This window comes from Fukomys damarensis, unplaced genomic scaffold, assembly GCF_012274545.1.
Source record: "Fukomys damarensis isolate Sample0158 unplaced genomic scaffold, DMR_v1.0_HiC HiC_scaffold_18, whole genome shotgun sequence".
Classification (NCBI taxonomy): Eukaryota; Metazoa; Chordata; class Mammalia; order Rodentia; family Bathyergidae; genus Fukomys; species Fukomys damarensis.
This window is the reverse complement of record NW_022900930.1, coordinates 1,746,307-1,760,459: the sequence shown is the minus strand read 5'-3', so window position 1 is coordinate 1,760,459 and position 14,153 is coordinate 1,746,307. Positions and strand designations below refer to the sequence as shown.

Here is a 14,153-nt window from a genome sequence, read left to right as displayed (position 1 = left end):
TTTACAGGAAAAAAGTGCCTGGGTGCTCCGGCAGCCTGAAGCTAATCCTGAAATTGAGAGGAAGGCAGAGGAGCAGAACAAATGCCAGGCCAGCCAAGGGAGACAAGAAGAAGCCTGGGGCCATCGCCCGGTGTCTGTCGAGCCACGTGTCTGGGAGGAACATCCTAGCTCTGATTGTCTTCTGCAGATGGCTGATTAGGTTCCATTGCTTCAGTCACAACTTTAACCCAGCTCACTGCACAATGCCGGTAACCAGGCACTGTGGGATCTGATTGTAGATCCGCTCTTATCGTGTTGCTGTACCTCTGAATTAGCCTTTGATCAAATAGTTGTGGTATGAAAGTCTCCTGCAAAACCTTTCTACAAAGATGTTGAAGAGACTTGTGGATGAATTGTTGGAAGAGGTTGGCCAAGAGAAACTGGTTGCTCTCTCACTGCAGATTTGGCTGGAGTCACACTTACAGAATTATTGAAAAAGAAACAGCTCAAATTTTGCCTTTTATTCCCAAGGAACACAATCAAGAGTATACAGTTCCGAGGGTTCTAAAATGATGCTGCCTGCCCTGACTTATTCTCATTTTTACCACCAAAGTAGGCATTATAGGAACCATGGGATTTGAATGGGATGTACGCTCCTGCCACCAAAACTACATCCGAGTCAGAGAAGTGCAAGCTCTAAAATCAGATCAAGGCAGCAGAGCCATAGTAAGGTTATTTAGGGAGCGCCTGGGTGCCTGCTCTTTATTAGGTCCTTTATGTTTTTGTAATTCTTGTTTTCCTTTATTGGTACATGTTTGCAGTGCATGAAGCTTATGTCCATCTTGACGGTAGTCCAGGTACGCAACACGGCTTCTGTCTTGTTTTCATGCCCTTCCCACCCGCTCCCTCCCTCTGCCTCTAAATCCCCTTTCCCCATTTTCACTCTTGTTGCCATTATTATTAGTAGCTCAGGCTTATAACATATGATGTTTACATTCATTGCGCTTACGAGATTCCCGTACTTGGCGTAACTTAATTCTCCCTACTTCCCCTTTCTCTCACCCACTTCCCTCACTCTCATTCTCCTGGACCCCTTCCCATCTGCAAGAGATCCATCCCCTTGTTTCCTCCTATCCATCCTTTATTTTAGTCTTTGTGCTTTGCCTGACTCAAATGAGAGATATATTATTTAAACTTGTGTGTCTGATATATTCACTCAGCATTATATTTTCCAGCTGCATCAATTTTCCTACAAATGTATCCAATTTATCTTTTTTATAGCCAAGTAGTATTCCATTGTGTAAAGATGCCACATTTTCTTTATCCATTCATCTGTTGATGGGCATACAAGCTATCTGTGTAACAGTTTGGGGATCTTTAATCTACAAATCACCAAAAAAATAGCATCTTCATCTTTATAGCTAAAGAAAAGAGCTCAAAAAGATTTAAGTAGCTTACCTAGTGTTGCACAGCTAGGAACTGGAAGAACTTCAATTCAAGCCCAGGTATCTCTCCCGTGAAATACACTACACCAGTCAGACCGTTGTTCAAAGTGGCAGTTATGCCCTAGTCCCCCTTTAAGACAACCGCTCACCTCCCTGCATCCATCTGAAAAACACCTCAGATTTTTTTTCTAAGTGTCGCCCTGCTTTGAACAAGTGTGTTGGTCCCTCTGGCCAAGCTGGTTAGAGTCGGGTGAGCTGCTACTCGCAGGCTGGCCCAGTGAGGCAGCCTCCAGGTTGAACAGCGGCCTTTGAAGTGAGCTGGGCCAAGAGCATCCGGCAGAAGGGAAGATGATAGTCACTTGAGCCCATCAGAGTCTCCTACCCTTACGCAGGAGATATGGGGAAGGTGAGCTAACGGGGGGTTTGAGGAATGGGCGGGACACCTGAAAACACACAGAAAGAAGAGGGCTAACCCCTGAGGGCCCAAGTGGAAGGAGAATCCATGAGTGAAGCAAAAATCCGAGGCAGCCGAAACAGACACTTACAAAGGACAGTTGATTGTGACCTGAGTGCTCGACGTAGGGACTAAGCCATTCTGAGTCAGCCCAGTGACAGGGACCAACAAGTGCCGCTCCTGGAACTGAGCGAGGCCACGAACTTGATGAGCGTGCTTCCGCTGTGCAGCTACCGCACTATGCTCCCCTGTCTTTGAGGTCAGCTGTGTGACATTCTCCAGGGACACTGTAAACCCCTCATTGCATAGTACGCTTGTTCTCAGTTCTGACTGCTTAAAGGCCCTGAATGCCCAAAGGAGGCGGATGAACACGTCCGTCCTCTCCCTCGATCACAGGGCTCTCAGTGCTACGCATCACTGCGTGGGTTTCCTGTGATCCGCCAGGGAAGCAGTCAGGGGACCTCTCACAAAGTCACTTGAGCCCTGAGTCTTCACCCACATCCAGGAGAAGTGTGAGAGGCAGACCCCTGACTCCGCGGTGCAGCAGAAGTGCAGCAACGTCCACGAGTGTTGTTTCTGCCTGGGGATGATGGCGTCTCCTCCTCTGAGGCTGCGCAGAGGTAGATGCGCCACAGCCTTGGGACTTTTGCCTGACTGCGTTTCCCTGGATGAAGCGTTCTTGCCCTCTAAGTGTTTCTTGCTACTCTTATATAGGCAAAATCAAGGGCAAAGATTCTGGAGGGAAATAAGGTCAAGAGAATGGAGCTGCTGCTCAAGGGTCAAAAACTCTATTTGAGTCCCAGAAAAAAAGGAGAATTTGTTAAAAAGCACGCTCAGCCTGCTTCTAACAGCTCTCGGCTTTGCCTCAGAAAGCACTAGGAAATCCTATTTGTCCTGACTTGATTCGAAAAGGTCTGCCAACAGCACACTTGAGCACAAAGGACCAAGCAAGCCATGCAGGCTTTCTTTGAACATCAAAGAGTCCACAGCCTTCTGGGTACCTTTGGAGGGAGGAAAAGGAAACCGGGAGGCTCTGACTCCTGTGTTGATGGTATAAAGATCAAACGGGACCCAGCGAAACATAAAGCTTCTCTTTATCTCTTGATTCCTAGAATTTTCAAACTACTCCAAGCTGCCCTAAAGCTAGGGAATTAGGGAGGAATGGAGATATCTTTCTTCGTTTAGGGAAACAGAACAGTGCACAAATTGCCACTGGCCCCAAGGAAAGCCTCCTGAAGGATTCCCACTTTCCCTGTTCTGGAGGTATTTTCTTTTGTGAGGTCTCATCATTACACATGTCGCACCTCACCCTGTCATGTCCCTGATTTCCTTGGGGGAAATGGACAACTTCCTCTTTTGTCTCTGCCACCTTTCATGCCTTCTTTAATTATAATACACATCACATTTTGTAGCATTTATTTACTTGCCAATCTATCTGATCTTTTCCTAGATTGGAATATCCCTGCAGGCAAATCCTGTGCCTCTTATTCATCTCTTCTGTTAGTGTCTAGCACAGTGCTGTGTGCGCCCTGTGAATTTAATCAAGGTTTAATTCTTTCATTCGTTAACGCCCTCCTGGAACCTCACAGAGTGATATTTCCTCCTTGTTCCTTAACATGTTCCTATCCTCATCATTTAATCTTTGCTTCACCTTTCTTCATTTATCTTTTCATATCAAATGACAGCCCCTGGGTTTGGGAGGGGACACGTTCAAACTGTAGCACGCACTGACCTAGAGTAACAAACTCAGATTTCTTCCCTAGAGCTCAAACTGATAAAACAAGTTTCCCATTCTGCTTTCCTTTGCCAGGGATGTCATCTATTCCGGCCCGTACTTTTCCTGGGAATCACATATTATATGTCAGTGTTGTCTCGGCTCTAGCTTCTTACCTTTTGAGGGTCCCAGATGAGAAGATTCACAAAGGGCATGAAGACTCGTGAAGAGGCTGGCCAAGTAAGCAACCCATGAGCAAGTCCAGCTGACCATTAGTCACACACACCCTTCTATAGCCCTTTGTTTGCAATTGTCCATAGATACATTTATACCACAGAGGCAGACTGGTTTTGACAGAGAACACATGGATTTGTGAAGCAAAACACATTTACTCTTTGATCACTTATAGAAAAACGATTACAACCTCTGCACTAGATAACCAAGCTACCAAAAACACCAGCAACTCTTTCTTTGTTCTTTTCTCCTAGGAATTACTCTCACCTTTTTGAAAGCTAATTGATGCCTTTTGAAGGAATTTTGTATCCAGAAGTGGTAGCCATATGTCCAAGAAGGTTTCTAGGACATCCTGTCCCACCACATCACCAGAAATTGAAGTGAGTCTCTTTTCTCTTAACATCTCAAAATCCTAGTCACCCTTTGAGACTCCAAACAGAAACTCCATTCTTAAAAATGCTTTCCCCAGTGACTTTTTTTCCCTCATTGAGTTTATTGGTGCATTTTAGGTATGCAGTACAGTTACATTTATCATTGGGATCTTGTACCTTCACATGACAGGTCTTGGTTCTCATTTTTTCCTCATTCCCCTGCCCTCCCTTCACCCCCTCCTCCCTTCCCTATTTACAAGTACTTTATTTCCATTTTCTCATGTTTTTTTTCTTTTCCCTTATTACTTTTCCCCTACTCTTCCTATCCCCAGTGACTTTTACCTCTTTGTTTCTCTAATGCCCTTGTGTTCTATATCCTATGGTTCAGCAATTCATTGTAGGGGTGTGTGTGTGTGTGTGCACGCGCGTGTGTGTGCGTGTTCAATTGCTGTCTCATTGCATTGAACAGGTAATTGTTCTCTTTTGCAAGGTTGTCATAATCTTAAGAACAAGATACATCATTTAGATCAAAATATTATATTGTGGGTTTAGAAATGTGGGACACCCCTGAGATACTACAGATCTCTCAAGCTGGTGGCTTAGAAAAGAACTCTTGACTGTGCCATGATGACGGAGAACATAGGAGGGAGGACTAGCAACTGTTTGGGATTTGACTGAGACAGAATGGGGTTCAAATCCCAGTTCCACAACTTTGAACAATTATCTAACCCTTCTGAACTCATCTATAGATTGTAGAGTATCTTGGAAAAAGTGAGGGACTTATAATGCACACATAAGTAAACAGCAAGGAGACCATTATCATACTGTTACAGAAATAACTTGTTTATAAATAATCTTGAGACTACACTTGAAGATGGCTTTGATTATTCCAGTACTTCATACATCCAAGCTGGAATCTGATTTGTGTTTATGTTCCCAAGTGTAAAATTTGGACAAGCCAGGGAAATACAGAAAATAGGAAATTGGAAAGTATGCATTCTTAGACCTTAGAAAAGAGCATACAGTAAAAATCTTAGTTTAAAAGCAGAATTCATTCTGGAAACATGCTTGTAATCCAAAGCACTTGGGTATCAAAGTGAATTTCTCCTTAAGAAATAATGGCAGGCCTGGGCTTACTAGTGTATCTTGTTCATTAGGGGAAAGAAGTTCATGTGTTTATGATTGTCATCTCTTCCTCTTGGATTGTTCTCTTTACAAGGATGTAGTGACCTTCTTTGTCTCTCTTAAAAGTTTTGGTTTGAAATTTACTTTGTCTGCAAATAAGATAACTATCCCCTCTTTTTTCCAGGTTCCTATCACATGGAGAACTGTTTTCCATCCTTTTACTTTCAGTCTATGAGCTTCTTTTTCAAGTTTCTTATGTACAGCATATTGTTGGGTTATTGTTGGATTTTGTTTCTTCATCCATTCTTCCAGTCTATTTCTTCTGGTTGGTGAATTGATGCCATTGACATTGATGGTTATAACAGATATGTATTGACTTATCATTGTCATATTATTTTCCTGTTATTGGTTCTTTTTTATTTTTCTCCCTCTCACTTTAAATTCTTGCCTATTAGATTTATTCTGTTGGGCCTCATGGAGTTGTGACCTTCATTGTCTTTCTAGGGTTTTTTTAAAAAGCTTGGAGTGCTGGTTTGGTAATCACGAAGTTTCTCAGGTGTTGTTGGTCATGAAAATATCTAATTTCTCCATCCATCTTGAAAGAAAGTTTTGCAGGATACATCAGCCTAGGTTGGAGGTTGTTTTCTTTAAAGCTTGAAATACCTCATTGCAGGCTCTCCTTGAAAGTTATGTTGAAAAAGTCTGTTGAAAGTATGTTGTGATTCTGATGGGCTTTCCTTTGCATGTAATTTTTTTTTCTCTAACTGCTTGTAGTATTTTGTACTTCTGTTGGGTTTCTGGGGTCTTGATTATTATATGTGTAGGTGTAGATTTTATTTTTATCATATTATAGTTGGAGCCCTATATGCCCCACTTATCTGTATGTCAACTTCTTTTGCTCTGTTTGGGAAGTTTTCTATCATTAATTCTGTTAACAGTTTTTTAAATGTCATTTGTGCTTTTTCCTGCTATTGTGTGGACTCCTCTTAATTTTATTCTTCTTTGCATCATATAGGAGTTGTTGGGTTGATTTCCCATGTTCCTTACTATTTTTAAGAGATTTCTCTTTTCATGGTCCCTGACTGCCATCCTGTCTTGTATATCTGATATTGTCTTCAGATTGGGTGGCTTTGCTATGTGTCCTTTCAATGGAGTTTTTAATCTCCTGAATATCAGTTTGAATGTTTCATGGTTTCCATTTCTTTCCCATGCTGAGCATTCATGGCTTCCATCATGGCCCTGAACTCATCTATTTTTTTATATGTTTCTTTTCTAGAGTCTCTAATCATGTCCTTTATCTGGGAAATTATTTCTGTTTTGAATATTTCTAGAGCTCCACTCATGTTCTTTTGCTTCCTGTGCTGTCAGTTCAGATTGCCTAAGTGATTGATTATCAGACTTTTCCACCTCATTTTCCCCAGAATGTGTGTTTTGTAAGCTGGAAGACTGTGTCTTGTATAAATGTCTTTTCATTTCTATTACTGTTGTTGGTAGAGTCCTTAGTTTAATTTCTGGGTTGATACTTAGATATTTATTATAAGTATCTTTGTTGCTTGTATTTAGAAACCTTAAGGAATGATTGCTTCTCAGAGGTGTCTTCCAGATATACCTGGTCTTTAGGATTTGAGTCTCTAATAACTCTGGAGCAATCTCATTTTCATTATACCAGGAAATATAACAGATTAGAACAATCACAACACTAGCCCAAGTGATACAATCAGCAACAACAACAGAATCAAACACATCTTAAAAAATGATAATTTGTGGTAGTTATTAATCTATAACCTTTAACTATTTGAAATAAAATGAAATCGAAGACTAGCCCAAAATATGTTTATAATGAATAAACTGATCAATATAGTAACTTCACCCTTCAGGCTGGGGACTTAGAAGGACCAAGGCCCTCTTACTATTCTTCACCTCTGCTCTAACTCAGGGCAACGGCCTCGAAGACCCCCTGTGCCTTGCAGTTTAGATGAGGAACAGGGTTAGCCAGAAGCAGGGGTGGGAGGTGGAGGTGTTTGGGTTGTACTCCAGTCCTCACTGGGTCTTCTGGTGTTTTTCACTGCACTTATCCTGGCCCTTAGTAACCCACATCCACTGTAGCATCCTATCTTCAATTATCTGTAGTTCATCCTGGTTCCAGCCTGGACACTGTCGCTGTTTCAGCACGCCTGAGACAATCTTGAATCAGACCATATCTGCAGAATAGCGTCCCCAAGCACAAGCTCATTTTCCAGAGGACCCTTGAAAAAGTTAGGCCTCAGGCAAAGAGAGGTGGCAGGGTCCATCACCTGCAGAATGCTGTGTGGTCCCCAAGTCTCTACATATGTGGTATATAACAGACACTGGGCTAAACAGTGGGTAGGATCCATAGATAAGGGCCTGGTCCTCAAGGAGCCTGGATAAAACTTTTATCCATAGTGGCTGCCATGTAAAGTGCAATGTGACACATGACATAAAGTTGCACAGAAACATTTGGAAGTTCACAGGAGGAAGAGGTTTCATTCTGCTGCGGGATCATGGAGGGTCTCCTACAAGTAAAGAAGTGTGTGCTGAGTACATGTGCTGGGCTCATGGAGGAGGAAGATGGAGAGTAGCGTCATGTGGCCTGGCTCTACTGGATTACTGAGCCCCAACCAGGGCAGGGGAGTGAACTTGGGAGGCATCGGGTGTGCCTGCAATCACAACCACTGCTATTGTGTGGCCCTTTAAAATTTGTGGAGTGGTTTCTTGTGAATTGAGCTTCACAATGGCTGCAAAATCCAGAAAATTTTGGATAAAGAAACTGGGGCTCAAAAAGCGTTTGAAGTGACTCACACAAGGTTATTCAGTGGCAAGAACTGGCTTTAAGTTGGGAAAATAGCAGTACTATGCACGAGAAGGTATTAAAATACCATAACTGTGTGTTGATTGCACCCTAGTTGCCCAAGGCTAATTTTAAAAGTTTGTTCTTACATAGTTTTAACATTCCGCTGAGTAAATAATTTTCCAATATTGATTTGCATTGTAAGTCATTTCTTCAGGTAACTACCAGTTTAAATTTCAGCCTTGACTTTGTGAAAATCAGCCAACTCTAAGTTACATTGAGTGAGTGAGTCACTCAGGATTTAAATACTGTATATAGATCTTTGTGCTAGGTCACCTGTGCCTGTCCCAGTAGTACTAGTTCTGTAGTTTTTCACAGAAACTTTTAACCATTTTCGTGAAGTCCTTATAGTACACTCTTAGTGTAGTGTAGTCCCCAGGATTCTCTCTCTCTCTCTCTCTCTCTCTCTCTCTCTCTCTCTCTCTCTCTCTCTCTCTGTTTCTCTTGCTTGAGTGAAAATTTAAAAAAGAAGATGGCTTGGATACATCTTTATGAGTGAAGTGACTGAATTACTACATTCTCTGTATTTTGAAATTCTTCTCCAAATGCGCAGAGCAGTTGAGAAAATTGGTCAATTAAAAAATACTTGCTTCCCCTGAGATGCCTAGTGTTGATCAATGGTGTGCTTGTATTGCTTTTGCTTTCTGATTTCTGTTTACTTGTTTGTGAGGAGGATGTTGGTTTTGTTTCATTTTGCTTTTGCCTTGCAATCTATGTGGTGCCTTCACATGAACTTGACAGTCACAGCCCATCTGAGAAATCTGAACCCCACAGTACACCACTAGAGGAGCAGACAGGACAGTCAGCAGCAGAGAAAAGGAGTGTTAGGCTTGGAGCCGGTACACGGTGCTTAGTAGACCAAGCACAGACAAAAGTCCAGAACCTTCTCATCCCCTGTACTGTGCAAACTGCATATCCAAAGGTATTTCCAAAAACCCAAAGAAATAAAATAAAACAAAAATAAAAATAGCCAACACTGTGTTAGAGCAGTAATTAATCCTTCCAGCAGGGCCTGTTGTACGCATCCAGTGGGACCTCTATGCCAACACGTCCATTCTGCGACACAAGTTTTCTCTGGGCTGTAGATTTCTTTAAGAGCCCCTCTGCTGCTTTTCCTTTGGATGTTGTTATAAATAACCACAAACTGGGGAGCTTAAGCCAGCAGAAATCCATTCCCCATAGTTCCAGAGGCTACAGTTGAAGCCAGGCAAAGCCAAGCTCCTCTGAAGCATCCAGGGCTAACTATTCCCTGACCTCACCTAGTCTGGGGACTCCTGACAATCCTGGGCACCCCTCGGCTTGTAGCTGCATTTCTCCAATCCCTGCCTTCACACAAGCATCTTCATAGGGCTTTCTTCTTTTGTACTTGTCTAATGTGTCCCCTCCTCTTATAAGTACACCAGACACTGGATTTAGGCTCATCCTTAATCTAATATGACTTCGTTTAACTAACTTGACTTCAAATGAGGTCACTTTCTAAGACTTACCATGGAGATGAATTCTGGAGAAACAGTATGCACCCTCTTCTACCCCAGAAACTAAGTCTGGGGAAATAACAACAGAGACCTTTATAGTCATCTGGTTTCCTTGGACCAGAGCTCTGGATTACAGTTAAGTCCCTGACTTACAAACATCTGAGTTGTGAACTTTCACAGGTGTACTACATATGATTCACTTCATTGGTTTACAACAAATCAGACTTGATGAACAATTCTTCCTGAAGGGAACTCATTCATAAGTCAAGGACTTACTGTACTACAGAGATCACCAGTATTGCAATCCCACCAGTTCTAGGATCCTTTTGTTCCTATGCCCTCTCCTCTCCAGGATTTGAGTCACTGGTAGTAAATGAAAAGAAATAGAAAATCAAATGAGAACCACAAGAAAAAACCCTAAAAATATTTCACCTTGAAAGTTCATGCAAATATGCACAACCTCATTAATGATAGCTTAAAGTTCACTGTGACCCAAGGGCAAATTCCAGGAGACACCAATGGTTTGAGCTGTAGAACTGAATCCAGAATAAAACAGGAGCTTAGATATTAATGAGCCTTTCAGCCATAACATTTCCCACAGTTGCAGGAAAAACGGGTACTGCAAAGCATGCCTTCAGGATACACTGTGTCTGCCACTTTTCAGTTTACTCTCAGCCTCAGAATTTTTTTTTTTTTTTTTTTTTGGTACTGGGGATTGAACTCCGGTCCTTGCGCTTGCAAGGCAGGCCACTGAACCACTGAGCTAAATCCCCATCCCTTCAGGCTCAGAATCTTGATGGTGATAAGAAAGCAAGTGCATGTGGTGCAGGTACACTGACAACAATATGTGGGTCTTCTTCATTGACCTTTAAGTTCCTTTGACAGTAACAAAATAATTTTTAAGAATGATTAAATCTACTGTCCAACATATAATATAGTTTACACTATATACCATGTTAAATATATGGTCCCATGTATAATAGCCATATATAATCTACTCTTTGTCACGAACCGCAGTCAGGATCCTGCCAGCAGGTCCTAAACCTTGTTATGCCCAAGTCGCAAAGTCCCCAAAGACCACCAAGGAGTCAGGTCCGATGATCGGGCTCAGCCACAAGGGCTTTATTCAACTGTTTTCCGACTCTCTCCCATACTTCAGCGTTTATTTCTGCCTCATCACACAGCCATGGACAAACTGTGTTCAGAATCTTAGCAAAGGCCTCTAATTGTGCCCTTTTAACTTTTACTCCTTGTGCCTCCAATAGGCTCTGAAGAGAATTTGCTACATAATCTCTGGATTCCGATTGTCCCATAATTAACAATTTCTAACTTATAAAATCTTCCCAATGCACTTGACACTCTCTACCTTCTTTCACTTTTTTTTCTTTTTACCTTCTTTCACTTTTTCTTACTTTCTTTTCACTTTTTCTTACCTTCTTTTCACTTTTTCTTCACGAAGTGAACGGTAGACTTACTGCAAGGATCAGGCGCAGCGGTCAGTCCTCCGGAGCACCGTCGCTGCCTTCGACCTGGGTCCGGGATTGCATATCCTCATCAACTTTCAGGTCCCTGGTCGGGCGCCACTTGTCGCGAACCGCGACATCAGGATGCTACCAGCAGGTCCTAAACCTGAAAGGACGAGGACAGAGAGACGGGAGGCACTTTTCTTCTCAAGTTACTTGCTTGCTTTATTACAGAACCTTTTCCTTTTATACTCTCCAGCTGTACTGGAGCGAAAGTACCGCCCACACATTCCAGAAGGAAGTAATAACAATTATTATGAGTTACATCTGCTAGGCAATAGATCAGATCACCAGCTGAACTAGCCCGTTGCTATGGGTGATGGCACGTCCACACTGCTCGGGTGAATCACAGGTCAATATGGCTGTACTCTCCATAACTCTTGAAGATTTTTAATTGTTCAGAACCTTCTTCTCCCATCAGTCCATGTATTGCAGATAGAATTAACTGCCCCAAAATCCAGGTGGACATGTGAATGAGGCCTGGCCAATTACAGGGCTGAATTCTCCCAGCCACTGTGACTGGTTAAAGGATAGGTGTCAGACAAAATCAGAGCCAATGACAAACAAGAGATTCCTCCTGGGGGAGAAGGGTGTAGCTATTCCTCTGAGGTTATGGAAATGCCAACACCAACAGCCATACTACTGACACCATGGAATCACTTGGATATGGAGTTAGGGTAAAGAACAGCAAAGCTAAGAGAATAGTTTAGAGTAAGGCATGGTGACATCAACTGAGCATTCCATCAAGTCAGAACCAGAGCTAGAATGAAGTGCTGCTGGGCTTTCAGTTACATGAAACAGCAAGCTCCCTTCTTCGTTAATTCGGGTTGGACTTTGTCATGTACAGCAGACTCTCCTGCTACAGCATGGTGTAGCCAACCACCAGGGACACGTGTGATGTCTCCCTCCACAGCCCTGACAGCAGGCACCATCTCTCCCTCCCAGGATGAAGGCGACCACTGTGAATCAGCTGAATGCTATAATTACACTGCAGTGTCTTTCCCTCAATCTCACTTGTTCTTGCCTCACTTGGTCTGATCTTCCTTTGGGGCCCTGATTCCTGATGATCAGTCGCTTTTAACCTCTTCTTATATACCCAGTCCCAAAATTCAATTCCCATCACAACCTAGATGGATACAGAAATATATATTGTTTGTGGTTTGCCTATAACCAATCAGGTCTTTCCCCATCCAGTGGGGACATCCTCTGATCAGTTAAGCAAATGGTTTTTAAAGGAAATGCACAGACTCATTTACATAAAAATTCTCTGTTACTAAGGCAAGACTTCCCTCCTTCCTGCTTCTTTGCATAAGATGGACTCTAAGCATATGTGTGGGAAGGGGCTTGTTAGTCCTACATCACAGAGAACAGATCCAGGGGCCTCAGGGTTCAGTGGTTTTGGCTTCCTCCAGGGTCTAGATACTATCCTCTGTCCTCTCAAGAGATATCTGCTCTGCTATCACATTATCCTGCAGTCTACAGTAAGTATCTCTCAGGGTGGTCCTGCCTTAGGTGGAATCTAGCATCCAATTTCTACTGTCTTGGCCTCTCCTTGGCTGTGCTGGTCAATGCTGTTTCTGATACCCCACCATCTTGCTTGCTGCTTTTGAAGTCAACACCAACCTCTAACTACAGTAGTTCACTTCTGCCTGCTCTGGTGAACACCACAGTAGGCCCCTGACTGCAGCTCAGTGTCCATCCTGCAAAGAGACAAAGGGCATCTTGAAAAGAGAGTCCCTAGGCCTCCCAGGGTGACTTGTGGTACAGGTTGACATGACTGGCCCACAGGCTGATGTACAGCAAACTGTCCTTTCAACATGGCCTTTGTCTTGCCTGACACCACACACACACACCAGCCTAAGAAAACCTAGAAGGACAACTGAAGTTTTGCCTCTGTTCTGGGCTGAGCAGAGGTCTGAGTTGTATTTTCTTCCCCATCTCATGTCCTCCATCCTCTGACTCCAGTGAGGTCTGTTTCTCCTCTACTCAGTGGAAGAAATATTTGAAACTACTTGTCCAGGTTCAGTTGCTAAAGTGTGGAAATGTGCTTTCAAGAAAATAGTCTGGCTTGCACAGATATCTGATTGTTGAAAAATCAGATTCTGGAGGAATACCTACCGAAAGGGAAGGGAGCGGAACCATGGAAGAAGATGTGATAGAGAGCCTTATGGATATCAGAATTTTGAATAAGGCATTATGGACCTGTACTTCCCTTATAAGGTTGCCATGAAGATATAAACAAGATAAGCCGAAAGCACGTTACATGATGCTGGAGTGATGGAAGGAAGTCAGGGTACCATCATGACTCAGATGGGAAAACAGAAACAAAAAGCTGCTCGCCAAAGGTACTTGTTTTGGCTCCAACAAGGGAACTAGCAAGACAAGTAGCCAAAGACTTCAAAGATAAAACTAGGAAACTCAGTGCAGTCTGATAGCATTTCACAAGAATGGTTGTAAACAAATCTACTTATCCAGTTATATCTTTGAATTTTTTTAAAAAAAACTTAAAAAAAAGAAAAATCAGATTCTGAATGTCAAGGACTGAATATTAAATTGGGATTCCTCTTTGCATTTCCCAAATAACTTTTCTCATTTCCTCTGCACCTCCAGGAGAACAGATCAAAACAGCGCTGTCCAGCAGAACCTCACACAGGGGTGCGCGTGCTCTGTCTGTGCCACTCCCGTGCAGTAACCACTGCCCATGAGCAGCTATTGCACTTTTGAAATGTGACTACGGAGCAGGCTGGAAATAATTCAACTTCAATGAATTCAAGTTCAAATGTGGCCAGTGGCTATTCTACTGGACAGCACAGAACTACAGCACAGGTCTCACATGCAGAAGGTACAACCATTATAAAGATTGCCTTGGGCAGGGGGTGTAGCTCAGTGGTTCCACCACCTGCCTTACAAGTGCAAGGAGACCAGAGTTCAATCCAATCCCCGGTACAAAAAAAAAAAAAAAAA

The 14,153-nt window shown here is 42.8% G+C and overlaps 1 long non-coding RNA gene across 1 annotated transcript in view; it reads left to right on the top strand.

The window, feature by feature from the left end:
- Positions 1-2,059: 2,059 nt before the first annotated feature.
- The window catches only part of LOC104857315, a 17,146-nt gene continuing 5,052 nt past the window's right edge, over positions 2,060-14,153 (top strand). Inside the window, exons 1-2 of the long non-coding RNA XR_778823.1 lie at positions 2,060-2,137; positions 4,081-4,206. This is a non-coding gene — a long non-coding RNA (uncharacterized LOC104857315). The remainder of the gene's footprint in view (positions 2,138-4,080; positions 4,207-14,153) is intronic.